At 42.1% G+C, this 21,280-nt stretch overlaps 4 non-coding genes across 4 annotated transcripts; all 4 read left to right on the forward strand.

Annotated features, from left to right (window-relative positions):
- The first annotated feature begins 207 nt into the window (after positions 1 to 207).
- Positions 208 to 326, forward strand: LOC145021286 (5S ribosomal RNA). The gene has a single exon (XR_013669450.1). It is a non-coding gene; the product is annotated as a 5S ribosomal RNA (ribosomal RNA).
- Positions 327 to 546: 220 nt separating this feature from the next.
- On the forward strand, positions 547 to 665 carry LOC145021297 (5S ribosomal RNA). The gene has a single exon (XR_013669461.1). It is a non-coding gene; the product is annotated as a 5S ribosomal RNA (ribosomal RNA).
- Positions 666 to 883: 218 nt separating this feature from the next.
- On the forward strand, positions 884 to 1,002 carry LOC145021308 (5S ribosomal RNA). Its single transcript, XR_013669472.1, has one exon. It is a non-coding gene; the product is annotated as a 5S ribosomal RNA (ribosomal RNA).
- Positions 1,003 to 1,220: 218 nt separating this feature from the next.
- Positions 1,221 to 1,339, forward strand: LOC145021319 (5S ribosomal RNA). Its single transcript, XR_013669483.1, has one exon. It is a non-coding gene; the product is annotated as a 5S ribosomal RNA (ribosomal RNA).
- Positions 1,340 to 21,280: the final 19,941 nt, after the last annotated feature.

Below are 21,280 nucleotides of genomic sequence, written 5' to 3' on the forward strand. Positions count from 1 at the left end.
ATCGTCTGCGTTTTTTTATGTTTTAGGTGCGTTTTTTTTTTCTTTCTTGCTATATCCATGCTCGGGCGGCCTCCGGTTCAATGTTGATTGTTTTCTTGTTTCCCGAACCGAGCCGATCCATCACGTGGGTCCCACGCCTCGTGTCCGAAAGCAAACGAGGTTCTGCGTCTTGTAAGACATAAAAACAATAAGCATGGATAGTATTTCGGGTGCGATCATACCAGCACTAATGCACCGGATCCCATCAGAACTCCGCAGTTAAGCGTGCTTGGGCGAGAGTAGTACTAGGATGGGTGACCCCCTGGGAAGTCCTCGTGTTGCACCCCCTTTTTCGTTGCCCGTCTGCGTTTTTTTATGTTTTAGGTGCGTTTTTTTTTTTTCTTTCTTGCTATATCCATGCTCGGGCGGCCTCCGGTTCAATGTTGATTGTTTTCTTGTTTCCCGAACCGAGCCGATCCATCACGTGGGTCCCACGCCTCGCGTCCGAAAGCAAACGAGGTTCTGCGTCTTGTAAGACATAAAAACATTAAGCATGGATAGTATTTCGGGTGCGATCATACCAGCACTAATGCACCGGATCCCATCAGAACTCCGCAGTTAAGCGTGCTTGGGCGAGAGTAGTACTAGGATGGGTGACCCCCTGGGAAGTCCTCGTGTTGCACCCCCTTTTTCGTTGCCCGTCTGCGTTTTTTTATGTTTTAGGTGCGTTTTTTTTTTCTTTCTTGCTATATCCATGCTCGGGCGGCCTCCGGTTCAATGTTGATTGTTTTCTTGTTTCCCGAACCGAGCCGATCCATCACGTGGGTCCCACGCCTCGCGTCCGAAAGCAAACGAGGTTCTGCGTCTTGTAAGACATAAAAACATTAAGCATGGATAGTATTTCGGGTGCGATCATACCAGCACTAATGCACCGGATCCCATCAGAACTCCGCAGTTAAGCGTGCTTGGGCGAGAGTAGTACTAGGATGGGTGACCCCCTGGGAAGTCCTCGTGTTGCACCCCCTTTTTCGTTGCCCGTCTGCGTTTTTTTATGTTTTAGGTGCGTTTTTTTTTTCTTTCTTGCTATATCCATGCTCGGGCGGCCTCCGGTTCAATGTTGATTGTTTTCTTGTTTCCCGAACCGAGCCGATCCATCACGTGGGTCCCACGCCTCGCGTCCGAAAGCAAACGAGGTTCTGCGTCTTGTAAGACATAAAAACATTAAGCATGGATAGTATTTCGGGTGCGATCATACCAGCACTAATGCACCGGATCCCATCAGAACTCCGCAGTTAAGCGTGCTTGGGCGAGAGTAGTACTAGGATGGGTGACCCCCTGGGAAGTCCTCGTGTTGCACCCCCTTTTTCGTTGCCCGTCTGCGTTTTTTTATGTTTTAGGTGCGTTTTTTTTTTTTTTTTTTCTTTCTTGCTATATCCATGCTCGGGCGGCCTCCGGTTCAATGTTGATTGTTTTCTTGTTTCCCGAACCGAGCCGATCCATCACGTGGGTCCCACGCCTCGCGTCCGAAAGAAAACGAGGTTCTGCGTCTTGTAAGACATAAAAACATTAAGCGAACAAATGATAATTAAAAATGATTTGGGAAAATAACCATATCCAAAGATTTGCACACGGGATCTCTAAGATACTAGGAATCATTAAAAGCTAAATGACCAATTGATCTACAACTTTACTTTTCATTTTGTTTTTTATGATTAACTTACATCGTCTTGGTGAATTAAGAATAATCCTGTTTCAAAAGATGTTTGACCCACTTTTGATATTCATACATATAAGGCCTCCAAAATTAAAAAATGTAAAATTACTACTTTCTATTAAGACCTATGATCGGTCAAAGTTCTTTTATGAGTCAACATTTGTGAAAATTCTATAAATTGAATGTCCTGGAGGCCGATTTTGAATTTTTTTTTTGGCCAAACCGCCTTCGGCAGTTTGCCATGACGTAGATCTCGAAAAAATACGCAAATTTAAAAAAAACCGCTCCTCGATCCGAGTTCCGAGTCAAAAGATATACCTTTTCAAAGTTTGAAATAAAAACACATAACTTTCTATACATATACCCTTGTTTCCTTGTAAGTAAATGCAGAAACCTAAAGTGAAGTTACGATCAGTCCAGCATTTTCATTTTAGTGTGCCTTCTAACCTTTGAAGCTATTATTTATCATCCGCACCTTAATCTATCAGTTTCATTTAAACGGAAACCGTTGATTTTTGTGTACATCATAATTCATAATAAGCTAATAACTAAATAATTCAATGTATAATTTAAATATTCTTCATGTGAATTCGATAGCTATCGTCCGACTTATCTTTCCTGCTACTCATGCATCTATCCGACTACTCCACCAAGGCTAGCTACAACACTTTGTCTAATACTAGATCCTTGAGAATAAATCCAATTATAAAAAAATTAGGCAATAAGCCTACTGGATAAATTATGACGTCGTATTCCAGTAGTATGCTAGGACGAAAAGGAGAGGCTATATAGTAAGCTGTTCCAAAAAACTCATTAACATGGAAAAGAAACATTGCTTGACTTTCTCCTACTTGTAATGCATAAATGTTATGAATTTAAGTTCAAAGGAGAAGCTCTGTGACTCGAAATTATGGAAATGCATGTATGGACTCAGTGAGTCTGGGAGATGACTCGGCAAGTCATACTAGATATCAGACTTAAATCGCGTAGCAACTCAGCGAGTCACATGGGTGGACTCGGCGAGTTGGATGAAGATAGGCAGGAACTCGATGAGTTGGAAGAACAACTCGGCGAGTCTGTTGAAGATTTCCTTGGACTCGGCGAGCCTGTTCATGAACTCGACGAGTCAAGTCACGAAACCCCAAACCCTTCGAGTTAAGACTCGGATCAATGTGTTGAGTGGGGACCCAGTGAGTTGGACAGGTTTGGACTCGGAAATTAGTAGACTCGGCGAGTCGAGTCGAGAAGGAAAGAGGTTTCTGAGTTTCCTTCCAGTAGAAACGGGTCTAAGGCCACAATGCCGACTTGTTTAGTTAGCAGTAGTTTTGGACTTTGGTCTGACGCAGTAGTTTAGTATGCTTGGTGTCTCTGTGATTCAAGCATGTTTATGTGTTATATGTTTCGGACTTCAGTCCGATGTAGTATGCACTATATGTGTTTATACTAGTTGATATGTGTTTATGCTATGCTATGATCAGTCAGTTCCAGACCTCGGTATGATGCAGGGGACAAGGTCCCAGTTAGTCCGGGCTTCGGCCCAATGCAGTTTCCGGACTTCAGTCCGATGCAGGGGGCAAGGCCCTAGTTAGTCCGGGCTTCAGCCCTATGCAGTTTCCGGACATCGGTCTGATGCAGGGGGCAAGGCCCCAGTTAGTTCGGGCTTCGACCGGATGCAGTTTCTGGACTTCGGTCCGATGCAGGGGGCTTCGACCCCAGTTTGTCTGGGCTTCGGCCCCATTTAGTTCGGTCTTTGGCCCCAGTTAGTCCAGGCTTCGGCCCCATGCAGTTTCCGAACTTTGGTCCGATGTAGTGGGCAAGGCCCAGTATGTACTTTATATGTTATTGTTTGGTATGTGGTAGTTTGGGGGAGCTCACTAAGCTTCGTGCTTACGGTTTCAGTTCTTGGTTTCAGGTACTCAATTTTCAAAAGAGGAGCTCGGAGAGGTTGCAGTGCACACACCATAGTCAGTTAGCCTAGGAATGTTTTACTCTGATAAGAAGTTATGATTGGAATTAATATTATGAAATTATGTTATGGCTTATGATACGATTCTTATAAATGTGGTTTTAGTAATGTTTTAAAAGAAAATTTTTAGTCGTGAAAATTGGGTCGTTACAAGTTGGTATTAGAGCCTTGGTTTGAGGGATTCAGACATACTTGAGAGTGTGTCTGGACTCAAACTAAGGAAACGGTAAAAAGTTTTTAAAAGAAAAACATTTTCGAAATTTTTGAGGAAAGAAAAGAGTTTTAGAAAAAGCGATAAGAAATTTTTAGAAAGAAAAGAACTTTGAAAAGAGAAAAAGGGTGTGGTGCATGTAATCGGCCGAGCTCAAGTAAGTACTCCCAAATTACCCATACAAGTTTATGTTATCAGTTTCAGTTTCAGTAGAATAGCATGCTAGTATAGGACTAAGGATCTGGGAGGATGCCTTATGTGCCTGCTTTGTGTGTTTTAGCTTGATAAGAATTGCATGCTAGTATTGAGTAGACAGAGGTAGGATAGCCTATGTAGGTTATGCATGATAGTATGGGATTAGCATTATATGCTAGTACAATCTCTCGTAATGAGCATAGTTTCGCATGAGTATGTTCCCTTTATCCGAATGCTGCTTGCTTTGTGCTTTGCGGGACTCTGAGTGATGGGAGTTAGCCATTAGGTGAATACGTCACATCACATGTAATCAGGGTTGAATAATCTTAGAGTGCTGGATTTGGCCCTACTACGCAGCTCTCGTATGAGTCTAACCGTTGTAGGGACGAGTCTTTTACTCGAAGGATTATCCGAACCTCATTGCATGTGATGGTATTCAGGTGGTGGCTAATTGGCATTACAAGGAGACCTTCAACAGCTAAGGACTGGTTTGGTTGGAGTCAGAGGTTCCCTAGGGAAAGCCTAGGAAGGTAGTAGCAGAGATCAGTGGCAGGAGAGTGACTTGGTGGAGTTGAGGTAACTCTTGTGGAAAGTACGGATAGATGTGGAAGGTAGTATGGGCCTGTACTACTAAAAGCAGAGGATCCGTACTCGAGTTAAGAGGGGTTGAGACAAGACCAGGGAACTTGTAAAGTGTGTGAGAGATCCCTCAGCAGTGGTGTGTATATTGATCGGGAAGTGTTATATTTTCAGCATGGTGGCATTCCGCGAGTTACCAGTTAGCAGTTCAGCTACTGGGGAGGGGTCTGGCTTGGACTCTGGAGCCGGGCAGCTTGATGATCAGATGAGGGATTTCCTTTCCGCAGAGATCATGCGCAACATCATTGATCAGACTCCAGTGATTTTCGGCTCAGTTAGAGAGGTCATTGTGGAGCTTATGGACAATCATCTTGAGGCCTTTAGGGTCGGGATAGTTTCAGGACAGATTGGGGTTCGTCTAGAGCCCAATGCTTATGGAGATCAGGGATCCATCAGGGAGGGAGATCCCATTTCTAGTTTTTGCCATCGGGGGACGGGAGTGAGTGGGGCACCCTGTCTCCAAGAGAGACCTCTGCATGATTGGATAGTCAGGGAGGTTTCGTGAGCCATTCACAGAGAGCTTCCCGACATTGTCATGAGGGTCACTGATAGGTTGACCGCGAAGCTCCAGGATCGGGCAGCGGTTGTTCAGACGATGGATGGGGTTGACGAGGTAATGCATGAGCAAGAGACGGGCAGGGAGTCGGAAAGGAAGAGGAAAACGAATGAGATTCTAGTAGCCATAGATTCGGGCAAGAGGCCCAAGGGGTTGGATTCGAGATCGAGGGGCTATCAGAGCCACAATCGATGCGGGAAGTGTGGTAGGATGCACGAGGTTGCGTGCAGGCGTAGAAGTGGTGGCGATGCTGGATGTTTCAGGTGTGGCCAGATTGGCCATTTTGGCAGAGGTTGTATTGTTACCAATGCCCAGGAACTGGACCCGATATGTTTCCATTGCAGTCGGAGGGGCCACAAGAAGGCCCACTGTCCGAGTTTGTATATAGCAGGGCAGGTGCCAGCTCCTGCCCCTGGGACTTTGAGAGCCATCAGCATACATCAGGTTCGGGCAAGGGCACCTACGGCTCAGAGCCGTGTTTTCCGGTTGATTTCAACAAGGATTTGAGCAGCACTGAATGATAGGGGTGCGTATCTTTTACCTTCCTGTCAATTATTATTCATGGTATTATTGTTATGTTGCAACATTAATATAAATAAGCATGTGTGTTGGGGTATTATATTACCTGCCTATGGTTTAGTTATATTCCATTTGCATACCTTGGGATTAGAATGGTGAATTGGAGGTCGTTCCCTCTAGATCAGGTTACTTCAGATGCAGTAACTGTTGCATGTATGTGTAAGATTCAGTAGTGCCTCACTACTTGTGGAAGGTGTTAGTCGGGTAATGATCAGTTATATTCTCAGTAGTGACAATCCAGAGCTTCTAGTGGAGTAGCTAGCGGTCGGTAAGCAAGTGGGTTAGAGATGTTCACACTAAACGCAGGCTCTCGAGATGTAGTCATTAAAACAAGTACAATTAAGGATTGAAGGTTGCTCGGTTAGTTAGCAAGAATGGTTCGGATCTGGTAAGGGTTAGTTGGAGCCCCAACAGAGGTAAACGTGGGCGGGCAGTGGATTGAACCTTTTCATGGAAGGAAGGTTGGGGAATCCTTTTGACCAGTGAGCAATGAGGAGTTAGCCGGATCCAAGTGGGGGAGAATCCTCCGAGTATACAAGGATAAGAGCACGTAGACCCATAATGAGTACGCGGCCTCTGAGAAGAAAAGATAGTAGCACAACGATGGATGGATTGAGGAGTTCAGGATTGGGAGTTTGAGGAAGTTCCCGATAGTTAGTTCATGTAATCGAGATGGTTAGTAGCTGGTTGGGAATCCAGGATTGGAGGACCGCCTGAAGGACTCTAGTGAGTCGGAATGAGGATCTTGAGAACGGTTAGCAAGAGATGCTTTTGTGTTAGTAGCCAGTGGCAGAGACAGCATGCAGGGTTGTGTAGTTTCAGGAGTTGGGAGTTTGGAAACTTCCCAACAATAGTTTCATGTATTCGGATTAGAAGACGGTTGGTTTGGGAACCAAGCCGAAGAATTCCTCGATGGAACGCTAAGTGTATCAAGGATATAAAATGTCGAGGTTTATGCATCATTCGATGACTGAGAAATCAGGATGAGGAATCGCTAGCAGGACTAGGGATAGTCAAGATGTCCTCGGAATGGTAGTTAGTAAAGCAGTCAGAGAGTAGTAGTGCTGTAAGTCTATGGGGGTAGCTGTAGCATTCACTAGTACTCAGATAGTAGTAGTGTTGTAAGTCTACGGGGGTAGCCGTAGCATTCACTAGCAGTCAGATAGTAGTAGTGTTGTAAGTCTTTGGGGGTAGTCGTAGCATTCACTAGGAGTCAGATAGTAGTAGAGTGTTGTAGGTCTACGGGGGTAGCCGTAGCATTCACTAGCAATCAGATAGTAGTACAGTGTTGTAACTATGCGGGGGTAGCCGTAGCATTCACTAGCAGTCAGATAGTAGTAGGGTGTTGTAAGTCTACGGGGGTAGCCGTAGAATGTTGGATAAGGTGTCTAAGTCCATAACTTATTTGGTATATACTTGACCCGACCGGCATGGTCCATTTGGGTTGCATCTCATCCAAACTATTATGGATAATTTTATGAGAATTATACACATATGTTTATTAATATATTATGAGTTATAATATATTAATATGAAGTTACGTTATTTAATTAGTTTTTAGTCTTAAATTAATTATGGATTAATTTAGAGATTAAAAGGAATACTAATTAAATTATGGACTATTTGTTTTATATAGTGTGGGCTAATACTCATTTGTTAATGGGCTAGGCTTATGTGGAAGTCCATGGATGATCCATGGAGCTTTTAACCCATGGATCCTTGGAAAAGGAAAAGACATGGGTTATTAGGGTTTCACCCTAACCATGCATACTATATAAGCATGCTTATGGAGCATGAAAGATAGCCTAAGATAGCCTAAGAGAAAGCTAGTGTTCTAGTGTGTGTGTGCATGTGTGTGGCCGAATTACACAAGGTGTATATACTCTCATCAAAGTTTTCCAAGAGTTTGTGGTGTTTGTGATTCCATTTGAGGCATTCACACTATTGGTGCTTGGCCCTCAAACTCCTAAGAACCCAACACAACAAAAGGTATGTAATCTCTTCTAACTCTTTTTATGTTGAAATGTTCCCCATGCCATGTTAGATAGGTTATAAACCTTGGAAAATTATTATTTTGCATGTATTTAGACAAACATAGATCCAAGGTTTATTAGGGTTGCATGCACACTTAGGAAGTGTTAGATTGCTCAAAACCCAACAGTGGTATCAGAGCCTAGGCTTGCTTGTTTGATACTTGATGCAAAATATTGAAAAAAGTCGAAATCGTTGCTGTCTGCATGGTGAACTCGCCGAGTCCATTGGGGGGACTCGCCGAGTCCAAGGCAAACTTCAACCTACTCGACGAGTCCGTTCGTGCACTCGGCGAGTAGGATCGAAGAAATGCAGAATCTCGACTTTTGCTGCTGGAAATGGACTAGAAACATTACCCTAAACTGTTTTGGTGTTATAAAACTTATTTTAGTTGGTGTAATGGTTGTTCTAATCCATTTACAATAGCATATATCAAAATTCCATGATTTTATGTGTTCATATAATTCTTGAATTTTGATGATCATGTTCATGTTCTTATGAATTTAGAAAATGATAGGAATTATTTGCTGAATTGTTTAGGATTAATTCTTTATCATTTATGTGTTTTAATGGAGTCCATAATTTGTCCTCAAGTTATGGATTACCAAAGGTCACTTTCATTTAACACACACTTAAAACACATAAGTTACATGAAAATGAAGAGTCTTCATTTTTATGAACCTTTAATTCATAAGTTATGAAATGAAGAGTTTTGCAAAGTTACAAAACTTGCCCTCAAGTTTTGGAATTTGTAAAGTTTCACACACTTTAATAAACTTTAATTCCAAACCTTAGAGTTTTAAAAGTTAAAATTCAACCCTTATACTATTTATAACATTAATGGTTAATTATTATATATATGTATAAGAATAAGTCGTTTTACCGTTAGTAGGCCTCATTCACGAAGCCGGTCTATAAGGTGGGTATAAGGTTGTTGCCTATAAAATGGCGACTTAATGGGTGTATACTCTCACCCACCGCTTGCTTGATCGGTAGAGGGTCGTTAGCCGAACGGGTAGAACAATGACTTTAAATCCTCATTACCAAGTCGTTAGTGGAGCGTGTGTGGTTAACCGGCACACTAATTAGACTAGTAAGGATCACGAAGGGTAACTTAATGTTGTCATAGATCAATGGAGCGTGTGTGGTTAACCGGCACATTGATTAGGTGATAATATTAGGAGTACCAAGTGAGTTAGCATGGTTATTCACACCTTGTTTTGTGATCCTCGGCATCCCAGTCACAAAACTTGAAGGGCACAATCGAGATTAAAACATGCCATTGAAAAGTTCAATGAATCTCAAAAGAATCTAGGAATTTCAAATCCAATTAAACCTAATAAATCATTTCGTTTTCATGGTGGAAATTGGTGAATCGTCATTCACCTACCTTTCAAATATATTATTACTTAGATTACGGCATCCCTCTTCTAAGTGTAATATATTGTGATTGGATCCTAGCCTTAATATTGCATTTGGGTGCCTTATTAAGGATCCTAAATATCTAATCTAAACTTACTTTCTTCTTTCAGATGTCTTCCAACACTAATGCTTCAGGCTCTAACCCAACTGGTTCTTTCTCTCTCATGAATCTTTGTGGGAGGGTCATCTTTGATGGTTCCAACTTCATGGATTGGATTAGGAACATCAGGATGGTTACTCGTTACGAGGACAAGGAATATGTCCTCGATAAGGAGTTAAAAGAACTTGATGAGTCTACTGCTACTCCTGAGGAGATCGCTGAATTCAGGACTCATGAGAGAGATGCTACTAAGGTGGCATGTATCATGATGGCCACGATGATAGCCGAGCTCCAAAAGTCGTATGAAGATTTCTACCCTTTTGAGATGCACCAAGACTTGATGGAAAGGTACCATCAGAGTGCTCGTCAGGAGCGGTATGAAATCATCTCCTTCATAATAACTACCCGCATTAAGGACGGTGAATCCGTCACGAGCCACATGCAAAAGATGCAAAGGTATGTGGACCGTTTGCTGAAGCTGAATGTTAACATCCCCGAGGAGTTAGCAATTGACATCATTTTGCACTCCTTACCTTCTTGTTATGATCATTTTCGAATGACATATCATATGAACAAGGAGGAAGTTACCCTCAGCAAGCTTCAAGGACTCTTGAAGACCGCGGAAACCGGTCTTAAGGGTAAGGCGGTTGTTACCTCTACTACTCCTACTCCAACTTCTACCCCTGTTTTAGCTATTGGGCAAGGCAAAGGGAAAAAGAGGAAGCACCCTTCGAAGGGTACCAATGGAAAGTCTCTTGAAGGCTCCTCATCAAAGACTAAGAACGGTTCTGTCACTCCTTCTGCCATTCCCAAGGATGCTGAATGCTTTTATTGCCATGAAAAGGCACACTGGAAGCGAAACTGCCCTAAGTACTTGCAGGATCTAAAGGATGGGAAAGTGAAACCCACCTATGCAGGTATTTACACTATATTGTCTAATTACTCAACATATTCTAACTCTTGGGTGCTTGATACAGGATGTGGTATTCACATATGTTCTGATTTGCAGGGCCTAAGAAGAAGTGAGGATGTGGAGCACGGGAAGATAAACTTAATCATGGGGAATAGGAAGGCTTCACCTGTTTCCAAGATTGGAGTTTATACTTTGGTGCTTAATAATGGGTTAAAATTAGATTTGAATAAATGTGTGTACTCGTCTGAAATGGCGAGGAATATTATTTCTTTTCATGCTTTGTACAAACAAGGTTTTACCTTTTCGTTTGATAATGAATGTGGTGGTATTGATGCTTTCTTTAATAATGTGTTTTATTTTAAAGCATTACCTTGTGATGGTGTGTATGAAACTGTGTCGATTGTAGACAACTTAGGAAATAATGTGTTGTATATTGATTCTTCTACTAGCCTAGATAAAGCATCATTGTGGCATTGTCGTCTTGGACATGTAAACAACAAACGCATAGGCCAACTCCAAAAGAGTGGAGTCTTGGAATCATTTGACCTTAAATCAGATGATAGTTGTGAATCTTGTCTACTTGGAAAAATGACAAAATCACCCTTCACTGGAACTTGTGAGAGGGGTGAAGGTTTGTTGGACCTAATACATACTGATGTATGTGGACCATTCAAAACCACCACAAGGGACGCTAATCGGTATTATGTGACTTTTATTGATGATTATAGTAGATATGGGTATGTCTACTTAATCAAACACAAGTCCGAAAACTTTGAAAGGTTTAAGGAATTCAAGCAGGAAGTAGAAAATCAATTGGGCAGGAACATTAAGATGCTTCGATCCGATCGAGGTGGTGAGTATCTTAGTACCGAGTTCCTTGACTATCTTAAGGAGTGTGGGATTGTCTCACAATTGACTCCTCCCAGGACACCACAGTTGAATGGTGTAGCTGAGAGGCGTAATCGTACCTTGTTGGACATGGTTCGCTCTATGATGAGTCGAGTTTCGTTACCAATCTCTTTTTGGGGGTATGCCTTAGAGACTGCCGCCCATATCCTTAATCTAGTCCCTACAAAGAAGGTTACCAAAACACCTCATGAGATGTGGACTGGGAAGGTTCCCAATTTGGACCACATCAAAATTTGGGGTTGCGAAGCCTTCGTGAGGCGTGAAACTCATGATAAGCTTGAACCCCGAAGTGAAAGGTGTATTTTCATCGGCTACCCACAGAAATCCTTCGGTTACCTTTTCTACAGACCCAGTGAGAATGTGGTCTTTGTAGCACGAAGAGGGATCTTTCGCGAGAAAGAATTTATAAGCCAAGGAGACAGTGGGAGGCAGATTGATCTTGAAGAAATTCAAGAATCAATTGATGAAGGAACCTCAGACACTAGCAATCAACCTGAGGAGGAAACTCCTGTTGATCCAGCTGACGAGTCTGTACCTCCGAGACGTTCCACACGGGTTAGGAACACACCTTCGTTTTATTATGGTTTTCATATTACTACGGAGGGTGATACGTTTATTAGTGATAGTACACTAGTAAATTTGGATGAACCTAGCAGTGTTAAGGAAGCCATGGCAGGCCCGGAGTCTGCTAAATGGAAGGAGGCTATGGACAGCGAGATACAGTCCATGTATGACAATCAAGTTTGGAACTTGGTTGACAATGTACCGGGCCGTAAAACAGTCGGGTGCAAATGGATCTTCAAAAAGAAGACCGACATGGAAGGAAAAGTGCATACTTATAAGGCTCGACTGGTTGCGAAGGGTTTTACTCAAACTCAAGGTGTTGATTATGATGAAACCTTCTCGCCGGTAGCAAAGATTAAGTCTATTAGGGTTATGTTAGCCATTGCAGCGTTTCATGATTATGAAATATGGCAAATGGATGTCAAAACCGCTTTCCTTAATGGTAAGTTGGCTGAGGATGTGTACATGAATCAGCCAGAGGGTTTTGTCAATGCAGAGTACCCTAATAGAGTATGCAAGCTTGAGAAATCCATTTATGGATTAAAACAAGCATCTCGTAGCTGGAATCTTTGTTTTGATGAGAAGGTAAAAGAGTTTGGCTTCTTGAGAAGCGAAGATGAGTCTTGCGTGTATGTTAGAGCTAGTGGGAGTATAGTTAGCTTCTTGGTACTGTATGTGGATGACATACTACTCATAGGAAATGACATCCCAACCTTGCAGGAGGTTAAATCCTGGCTTGGGAAGTGCTTTGCTATGAAGGACCTAGGGGAGGCTACCTATATCCTAGGGATAAGGATATTAAGAGAAAGGAGTAGAAGACTAATTGGACTTAGTCAGAGTATCTACTTGGATAAGGTGTTGAAAAGGTTCAACATGGAGAATTCCAAGAAAGGAGATTTACCGATCCAAAGCAATACCAAACTGAGTAAGACTCAGAGTCCGAGTACAGAGGCTGAGATAGCTGAGATGAGCCAATTACCATATGCTTCCGCAGTTGGCTCGATCATGTATGCTATGACTTGTACCCGTCCTGATGTGGCATTTGCTTTGAGCATGGTCAGCAGGTATCAGGGGAACCCTGGCAAGGCTCATTGGACCGCGGTAAAGAACATTCTCAAGTACCTGCGGAGGACTAAGGATTGGATCCTTACCCTTGGTGGCAGTGATGATTTGAGAATATTAGGGTATAGTGATGCTGGTTTTCAGACTGATAGGGATAATTTCCGCTCTCAGTCGGGCTGGATCTTTACCTTAAATGGAGGGGCAATTTCTTGGAAGAGTTCCAAGCAGGAGACGGTGGCTGATTCGACTTGTGAATCAGAGTATATAGCAGCGAGTGAAGCAGCGAAGGAGGCGATATGGCTAAAGAACTTCATCGGAGACCTTGGAGTTGTACCAGCTATTAAGGAACCTATAGAGATTTTCTGTGACAACAATGCTGCGGTTATCTTAGCCAAGGAACCCAGAGATCATGGCAGATCCCGACACATTGACAGAAAATATCACTTCATAAGACATAAGATTGAAGAAGGACTCCTTGTGACAAGGAGGATATCGTCAGATGAGAATCCTGCAGATCCCCTTACGAAGGGACTGACGAGGGTTAAGCATTTTCAGCATGCGAGACGCATCGGGCTGAGGGACGATATTAGTTTTACAGATTAGATAATTTTCCTGAAACTTGTAAAATGTAATCGACGTTTGATGATGAATAAAATTTGTGATTTATTTATGAGTAAAGTGTTACTATCATTGTCAATTATTTACTATTGTTTCAGTTTTGCATGTTTTGACTTCCAGAATAATTAATTTATTCAAACCTCCACAATCGATCATACGTCGGAAGTAGGTATGAATCAAGATTGTCATGAATTGGGTTTGTAGATGCCTTAAAGGTGTTTAGGCATGGCAATGGTTGCTGCAACATTCATGAGTACTCATAAGTTATGAGTATTGGTATAAACCCACGCTCACTTGTATCACTTCATGGAATTTATCTCGAGTGATCGTGAGACGATAACATCATATAAATCTTTAAACCTAGAGATATGAGTTGTTACCTATGAGTTGGTTGTGCATTGATTGCACGTAAACGCATCAGTAACTTGATGTTATAAAACGTGCCTTTGTGTACAATTCAATAAGTAGTAGAACAAGCATATCAGTCGAAGTTTATCTGTTCCTTCTAGAAATAGAAGCGATATCCGGGCCCCTCGAGGATTTTGTGTTGACCCATGTACCAGGCCTGGTCAGAACTAAACCGATGTGTTCAGTAAAGTTCTTCGTCAAACAAATCGGATAATCGAGAAACAACTGCTAGACAATAAGCAAGACATAGTTCCATGTGTTTGTCCGGCTGATATCATGAGAACAGAGGATTATGTGATCACTTATCTAAAATGGTGCTTCATAGTTCGACAGAGTCTTCATTGTTCGAGGGAGTTTTCGAGAGCTACGATTGTTGGTTGGTTCCTGAAGTTATAGGCAAATATAGTTATTAGACTTATCCAAGTGGGAGTCTGTTGGATAAGGTGTCTAAGTCCATAACTTATTTGGTATATACTTGACCCGACCGGCATGGTCCATTTGGGTTGCATCTCATCCAAACTATTATGGATAATTTTATGAGAATTATACACATATGTTTATTAATATATTATGAGTTATAATATATTAATATGAAGTTACGTTATTTAATTAGTTTTTAGTCTTAAATTAATTATGGATTAATTTAGAGATTAAAAGGAATACTAATTAAATTATGGACTATTTGTTTTATATAGTGTGGGCTAATACTCATTTGTTAATGGGCTAGGCTTATGTGGAAGTCCATGGATGATCCATGGAGCTTTTAACCCATGGATCCTTGGAAAAGGAAAAGACATGGGTTATTAGGGTTTCACCCTAACCATGCATACTATATAAGCATGCTTATGGAGCATGAAAGATAGCCTAAGATAGCCTAAGAGAAAGCTAGTGTTCTAGTGTGTGTGTGCATGTGTGTGGCCGAATTACACAAGGTGTATATACTCTCATCAAAGTTTTCCAAGAGTTTGTGGTGTTTGTGATTCCATTTGAGGCATTCACACTATTGGTGCTTGGCCCTCAAACTCCTAAGAACCCAACACAACAAAAGGTATGTAATCTCTTCTAACTCTTTTTATGTTGAAATGTTCCCCATGCCATGTTAGATAGGTTATAAACCTTGGAAAATTATTATTTTGCATGTATTTAGACAAACATAGATCCAAGGTTTATTAGGGTTGCATGCATACTTAGGAAGTGTTAGATTGCTCAAAACCCAACATAGAATTCATTAGCAGCCAGATAGTATTAGAGAGTTGTAAGACTGCGGGTGTAGTCGTGGCCTTTATCATGTTGGTAGGCAGCATGAGCGCGTAGTCGGACGCAGGGAAAGCAATAGTACCTACTAGTTCGGGTGCAACAGTGAGGATATGGGAATCCTCGGGTTAGATTTTGGATTTCCCAAATGGTTCAGTTATGGTTAAGTCAGCGATTTTTCAGTAGATCGTCATCTCAGTTATGAGATCACGGAAGCAATTGACCGCTTGGGTTCGCGTATGTTAAGGGCTACCGCTAGTCTGGGAGCCATCATTTTTAGTCTTGGATCTGATGATATAAGGGTATGATGTTTGGACCCGATCGGTTGGATCAGGAAGGTTGTTAGGGCCGCAATGACAGGAGAACTAGTAAAAACTAGTTCCAGAGAATGAGTTCGTTCAGAAGTCGTGGGAGTGACTAAGTAAGGAGTCCTTGGACTCCATAGTTGAGTCGGAACTCGGTGTTGCAGATAACCGACGAATGATTGGAGACCAGGAAGGTCTTGAGATATTTTGGGAAGAAGCCATATGGTAGTTCAGTGTTTCAGTCAGTTCAGTGTTTCAGGAAGTTCAGTGTTTTAGGTAGTTTAGTGTTTCAGGCAGTTCAGTGTTGCAGGTAGTTCAGTGTTTCGGATAGTTGCAGTGTTATGGTCAATATTAGTATGTGAGCTGGAATGCAAGTGCTAACGGTATAGTTGGTTGACATGGAAATGGAAAGTCCCTCTCAGCAGGATCAATGGAGCCTTCTGCCAAGTATAAGTGATCTGTAAGGATAGTTAGGCAGGTAGCTCTTCTTTCAGGATGAAAGACTCAAGTTAGTGGGAGTTGAGTAGTCAGATGGGAGATAAGTAGGCTGGTTCCAGCAGCATCGTTTCAGTATGAGCGGCAGAGTGGATAGAATAGTTTAGCTAATCGAAGTATCTTCAGAAGTCGCTGGAAGAAACTAGTAGGTTGCGATGGGGTGTAGTGACCGGTGGGAGTTCGTTAACTCAAATATCGACAGATTAGTTGGACCAGGGTGGTCTCAGTGCATCCGGTAGGTGGACGAAGGGCAATAGAATTTTCAGTCGAAGGAAGTAACGTTAAGGAAATTATGGAAAATAGAAGAATTCAGTATGTACCAACAGTATTGACCAACACTGAGAGTGGCTGGAGTGATGGACAAAAGGGTTAAAGTCACCAGGCAGGGTGTTGAGGCGAATTGCAGGTCAGTTGACCATAGAGAACTTCGAGGACGAAGTTTAGTTTAAGTAGGGGAGAGTTGTAACACCCGAAATTAGAAAGGTCAAGAAAGGAAAGGAAAACCCTAAGTTAAAGAGGGTTGACTCATCGAGTCCAGGGAGGAACTTGGCGAGTTAGAGCAGGATCCGGGTGTAATGTAAGTGACCGACTCGGTGAGTCGGCAAGTGGACTCGGAGAGTCTGGTCTGGGTTGGGAAACCCTAATTCCGACACTTGGTACCCTATTTAAGCATCTTATTCTTTTCCCTAGGGCTCATTTGTGGCCCCTATAGTACAGAACCCCAAAACCCTAGCCACCATAATCGTTTTTGGAGCAAGATCTACCCTTGGTGAAGTAATTTGGAGATTGGAAGAGAAGAGGTTCCTAGTGGTACAAGAGGAGGCCTTGGATCCAGAGTTGGTGGAACTTATTAGAGCATTTGGAGGTAATGAATCGTTATCCTTGGTTTTCTCCTTTCTAGATCCATCTTTCATGGAGTTTTACGGTTTCTTTGAGAGTATGTGATGAGAAATTGATGCATAAGCTAGATCTGGAATTGAAACTCCAGATTTGACATCTATTTGGTTCGAAGATGCAGAAAGACATGTTAGTTGCTTTGCAAAAGCCTTTCCCCATGAGTTGAGTTCCTCTCTAGCTTGGTTTTTGGTATTATTAGGCAAGAAGCACGTAAAGTTAGCAACTTTATGTTGCTAATGGACTCTAGGAACCCAGATCTATTGTTTGGAGCAAAGGAGAAGCTCTGTGACTTGAGATTATGGAAATTCATGTATGGACTCGGCGAGTCTGGCAGATGACTCGGCGAGTCAAGCTAGATATCAGACTTAAATCGCGTAGCAACTCAGCGAGTTGGATGAAGATAGGCAGGAACTTGCCGAGTTGGAAGAACAACTCGGCGAGTCTGTTGAAGATTTCCTTGGACTCGGCGAGCCTGTTCATGAACTTGGTGAGTCAAGTCGCGAAACCCCAAACCCTTCGACTTAAGACTCAGATCAGTGTGTTGAGTGGGGACCCAGTGAGTTGGACAGGTCAGGACTCGGAAATGAGTAGACTCGGCGAGTCGAGTCGAGAAGGAAGGAAGTTTCTGAGCTCATGAACTCGGCGAGTCAGTAGGTTGACTTGTCGAGTAGGGTGAACCTTGAAGGTTGACTGTGACCAGGACTTTAACTTTGACCAGAGTTGAATTTTGGAGGACTGTCAGACTAAGTGTCATATTGATATTGGTAGTTCGGAGAGCTAGAGGAGCAGCGGCTCAGAGGGTTGTCGGTTAGCAGCCAGAGGGTTATCAGCAGAGCTCAGCAGTTCAGGTGAGTTTCCTTCTAGTAGGAACGGGTCTAAGGCCACAATGAGCAGTAGTTCTGGACTTCGGTCCGATGCAGTAGTTCAGTATGCTTGGTGTCTCTGTGATTCAAGCATGTTTATGTGTCATATGTTCCGGACTTCAGTCCGATGTAGTATGCAATATATGTGTTTATACTAGTTGATATGTGTTTATGCTATGCTATGATTAGTCAGTTCCGGACCTCGGTCCGATGCAGGGGACAAGGTCCCAGTTAGTCTGAAGTTCTGCCCGATGCAGTTACCAGACTTCAGTCTGATGAAGGGGGCAAGGCCCCAGTTAGTCCGGGCTTCGGCCCGATGCAGTTTCCGAACTTCGGTCGGATGCAGGGGGCAAGGCCCCAGTTAGTCCGGGCGTCAGCCCGATGCAGTTTCCAGACTTCGGTCCGATGCAGGGGGCAACGCCCCAGTTAGTCCGGGCTTCGGCCCCATGCAGCTTCCGGACTTTGGTCTGACGGAGTGGGCAAGGCCCAGTATGTACTTTATATGTTATTGTATGGTATGTGGTAGTTTGGGGGAGCTCACTAGCTTCGTGCTTACGGTTTCAGTTTTTGGTTCCAGGTACTCAGTTTTCAAAAGAGGAGCTCGGAGAGGTTGCAGTGCACACACCATAGTCAGTTAGCCTGGGAATGTTTTACTTTGATAAGAAGTTATGTTTGGTATTAATATTATGAAATTATGTTATGACTTATGATACGGTTCTTATAAATGTGGTTTTAGTAATGTTTTAAAAGAAAATTTTTAGTCGTGAAAATTGGGTCTTTACAGTCCGAGCCTCCGAAGGCTTAGCGACGTGCTTTCCAGCTTATGGCATAAGAGGCTAGGGCAGCACCAGATGTGGTTGCTGGTACGTTATTAGTGAATTCTTTGCCTCCTTTGTTTTTATTCGACTTGGGGGCGAGTCGGTCCTTCGTATCTCAGTCGTTTAATAGGGAGTTCAGTGGGCCGGTGGGCTAGTTAGAGTGTCCGTTGCGAGTCTCTATCGCCGATGAACACATGGTTTTTGCTTCTTCGGTCTACCGAGGGTGTGAGTTGGAGATCTTCGGGGTGTCCTTTCCAGTAGATGATATGTGCATATTTAGTATGTATTAAGTATAGTTTTTTATTCATATATTAGCTAAATTATCGCATATTATGGACAAAAGGTACTTAAAAGTGTTAAATTATGTTTTTCAGTCCAAAGATGAAGCTCGGAAGCAAAAGGAAGCAAGAGAAGTGGTTAGGAGCTCGAGAATGGAATGAAGAAGAAAAACACTAAAAAAAGGCATCTACTCGTCGAGTCAGATAGCCTACTCGATGAGTCCGGTCGAGGAATTAGAAGGATAATGACTCAGAATTCTAGATAGTTATCGCAATACGGGGAATGTGAGAGGGACTCGACGAGTCACCACTTGACTCGACGAGTCGAATCGCTTATTTAAAGATAACTCCACAGATCGATTAGAGGGAGTTCTGGGACGATTCAGAGGTGTTTTGCTGTGATTAAGAAGCCAGAAGAACCCTAGAAGTCGACAAAGAAAGCTAGAATTCAATTCCGGGAGTAGTTAAGGCACAATTTCATCATTCTACTTAATATTTTGTTTTATCAATATGATTAAGTAACTTGACTTTGTTTGTTTGCTGTTATTTACTTTAATTATGAACTAAAACCTTTAGACTTCTGTTTGGGGATACAAAGTTGACAATATGGTTTGATTGATTGGTAGGATTAATTCCAAGTTGGTGAATTTTTGTTATTTTAGCTTGCTAAAGAACCTTGTGTATGAATAATAATTAATTTTCTGTTAATAGGAAGATAATTGATTAGCATGAACATCTATTGATTATTAACCTCATATGATATGTGACCACTATACTATATGTCTAGGATTAATGAATATGAAACTAGAATTAATAAGAAAATTGAGTAAATTCATGTGCAAGCTTGTAAGATGACCATCAAACAAGAGGTTAATTAAGAATAATAAATTAATTAGCTATTGCAAGTCTAACTTAACCCGAATAATTAATCTAGTAAATATAATTAAATTAAGCAATTGGCCACTGTTTGAGTTAGTTTATTTGCTAAGGATTAGGGTAGTGAACATGAACCTAATCACTTGAATCGGTAACCAACAAAAGAATTAATCCATTGCACTATTACCTTGAAATCAACCATAGAGTTAACCAAGTTGAACTAAACAGAAGTTCCTTTCGAATTATTGAATCTAGTTAAGTCGTTATTATCTAGTCTTAAATTAGTTATAGTTAGTAAGTTTCTAGTCTTGCAAAACTAGAGAAAAACCCTTATTTCTTAATCAACTTAGATAGAATTAGTTTTTAATTTAATTTGCCGTTCCCTGTGTTCGATACCCTGCTTATTTAGCTATACCACAATTGATAGGTTCACTGCCTTTTGTGTGTTATTTGATAATTAAAGTAGGTTTAAAACTAAGTGAGTTTTACACACATCAAGTTTTTGGCGCCGTTGCCGGGGAACGGTTCTAAAATTAGCATTAAAATTCTAATTCAATAGATCCTTTGTGTAAGATTCATCTTACACAAAGTTAATTTCTATTTTTTTTAGGTAAAAAAAAACCTGATTTTACCTTGGACTCGCCGAGTGCATTCGACCAGACTCGGCGAGTACGACGCTGAATTAGATTTAATTTTCTTTTTTTCTTTTTACACGTTTTTTTTGTTTTGTTTGCAGTTGTTTCATGACCTGAGGATCTGATACGCCTCTGGTTCCCCCTATTGAAGATCCGGAAACCGCATTAAGAAGAAACAAAGGCAAAACCATTGGAGAGTTACGCCGACAGATACCGATCTGAGTTAGAGTTTTAGGTAGGTGATATGGTTCTCCTGAAGGTCTCACTCTGGAAGGGTGTGATCCGCTTCAAGAAGAGGGGAAAATTAGGTCCCCTTTTCATTGGTCCATTTAGGATCCTTGCCAAGGTTGGCAAGGTAGCATATATGTTAGAGCTACTGAGGGGGCTTAGGTGAATTCACATCACTTTCCATGTTTCACAGTTGAGAAAGTGCATGTTGGATTAAGAGGCAATAGTTTCGTTGGATGATATTCAGGTCGATGAGCGCCTAAATTATGTGGAAAGGCCTGTGGCCATTCTGGAGAGGAAGATGAAAGTTCTGCGGAACAAGGAAATACCTCTGGTGAAGGTGCAGTGGGAGCATCAGAGGGGATCTGAGTGGACATGGGACCCGGAAGCAGAGATGCGAGAGCATTACCTGGTGTTGTTTACCCCAACCGACCTTAGGGACAAAGTCTAGTTCAAGTGGGGGAGACTTGTAACACCTCCATCCTCAACTTGGAGGAGGAAACACTTGGGGAAGCAAGGAAATAAAGGCCAGGAACTCGTGGGGAGCTTAGAGGTTCATCAGTTGTTATTCTCTGGAAGGTATTAAGCTGTTTCCTTGGCTCATCTCTCTTTTAACCTCCTTTGGATGGGTTTTATGAATGGCTTCTTATGTTGAGCTAAGATATGAAGTCGTAACTTTAGATCTGAACTCCCTTTGGCCTCTAGATCCTTAAAGTTATCAGCCTTGCCTAGTATAAGCCTTTCCTCAAGTGTGAGACTTCATTG

Source organism: Lactuca saligna, chromosome 1 (genome assembly GCF_052625555.1).
Source record: "Lactuca saligna cultivar CGN05327 chromosome 1, ASM5262555v1, whole genome shotgun sequence".
NCBI classification, from domain to species: domain Eukaryota; kingdom Viridiplantae; phylum Streptophyta; class Magnoliopsida; order Asterales; family Asteraceae; genus Lactuca; species Lactuca saligna.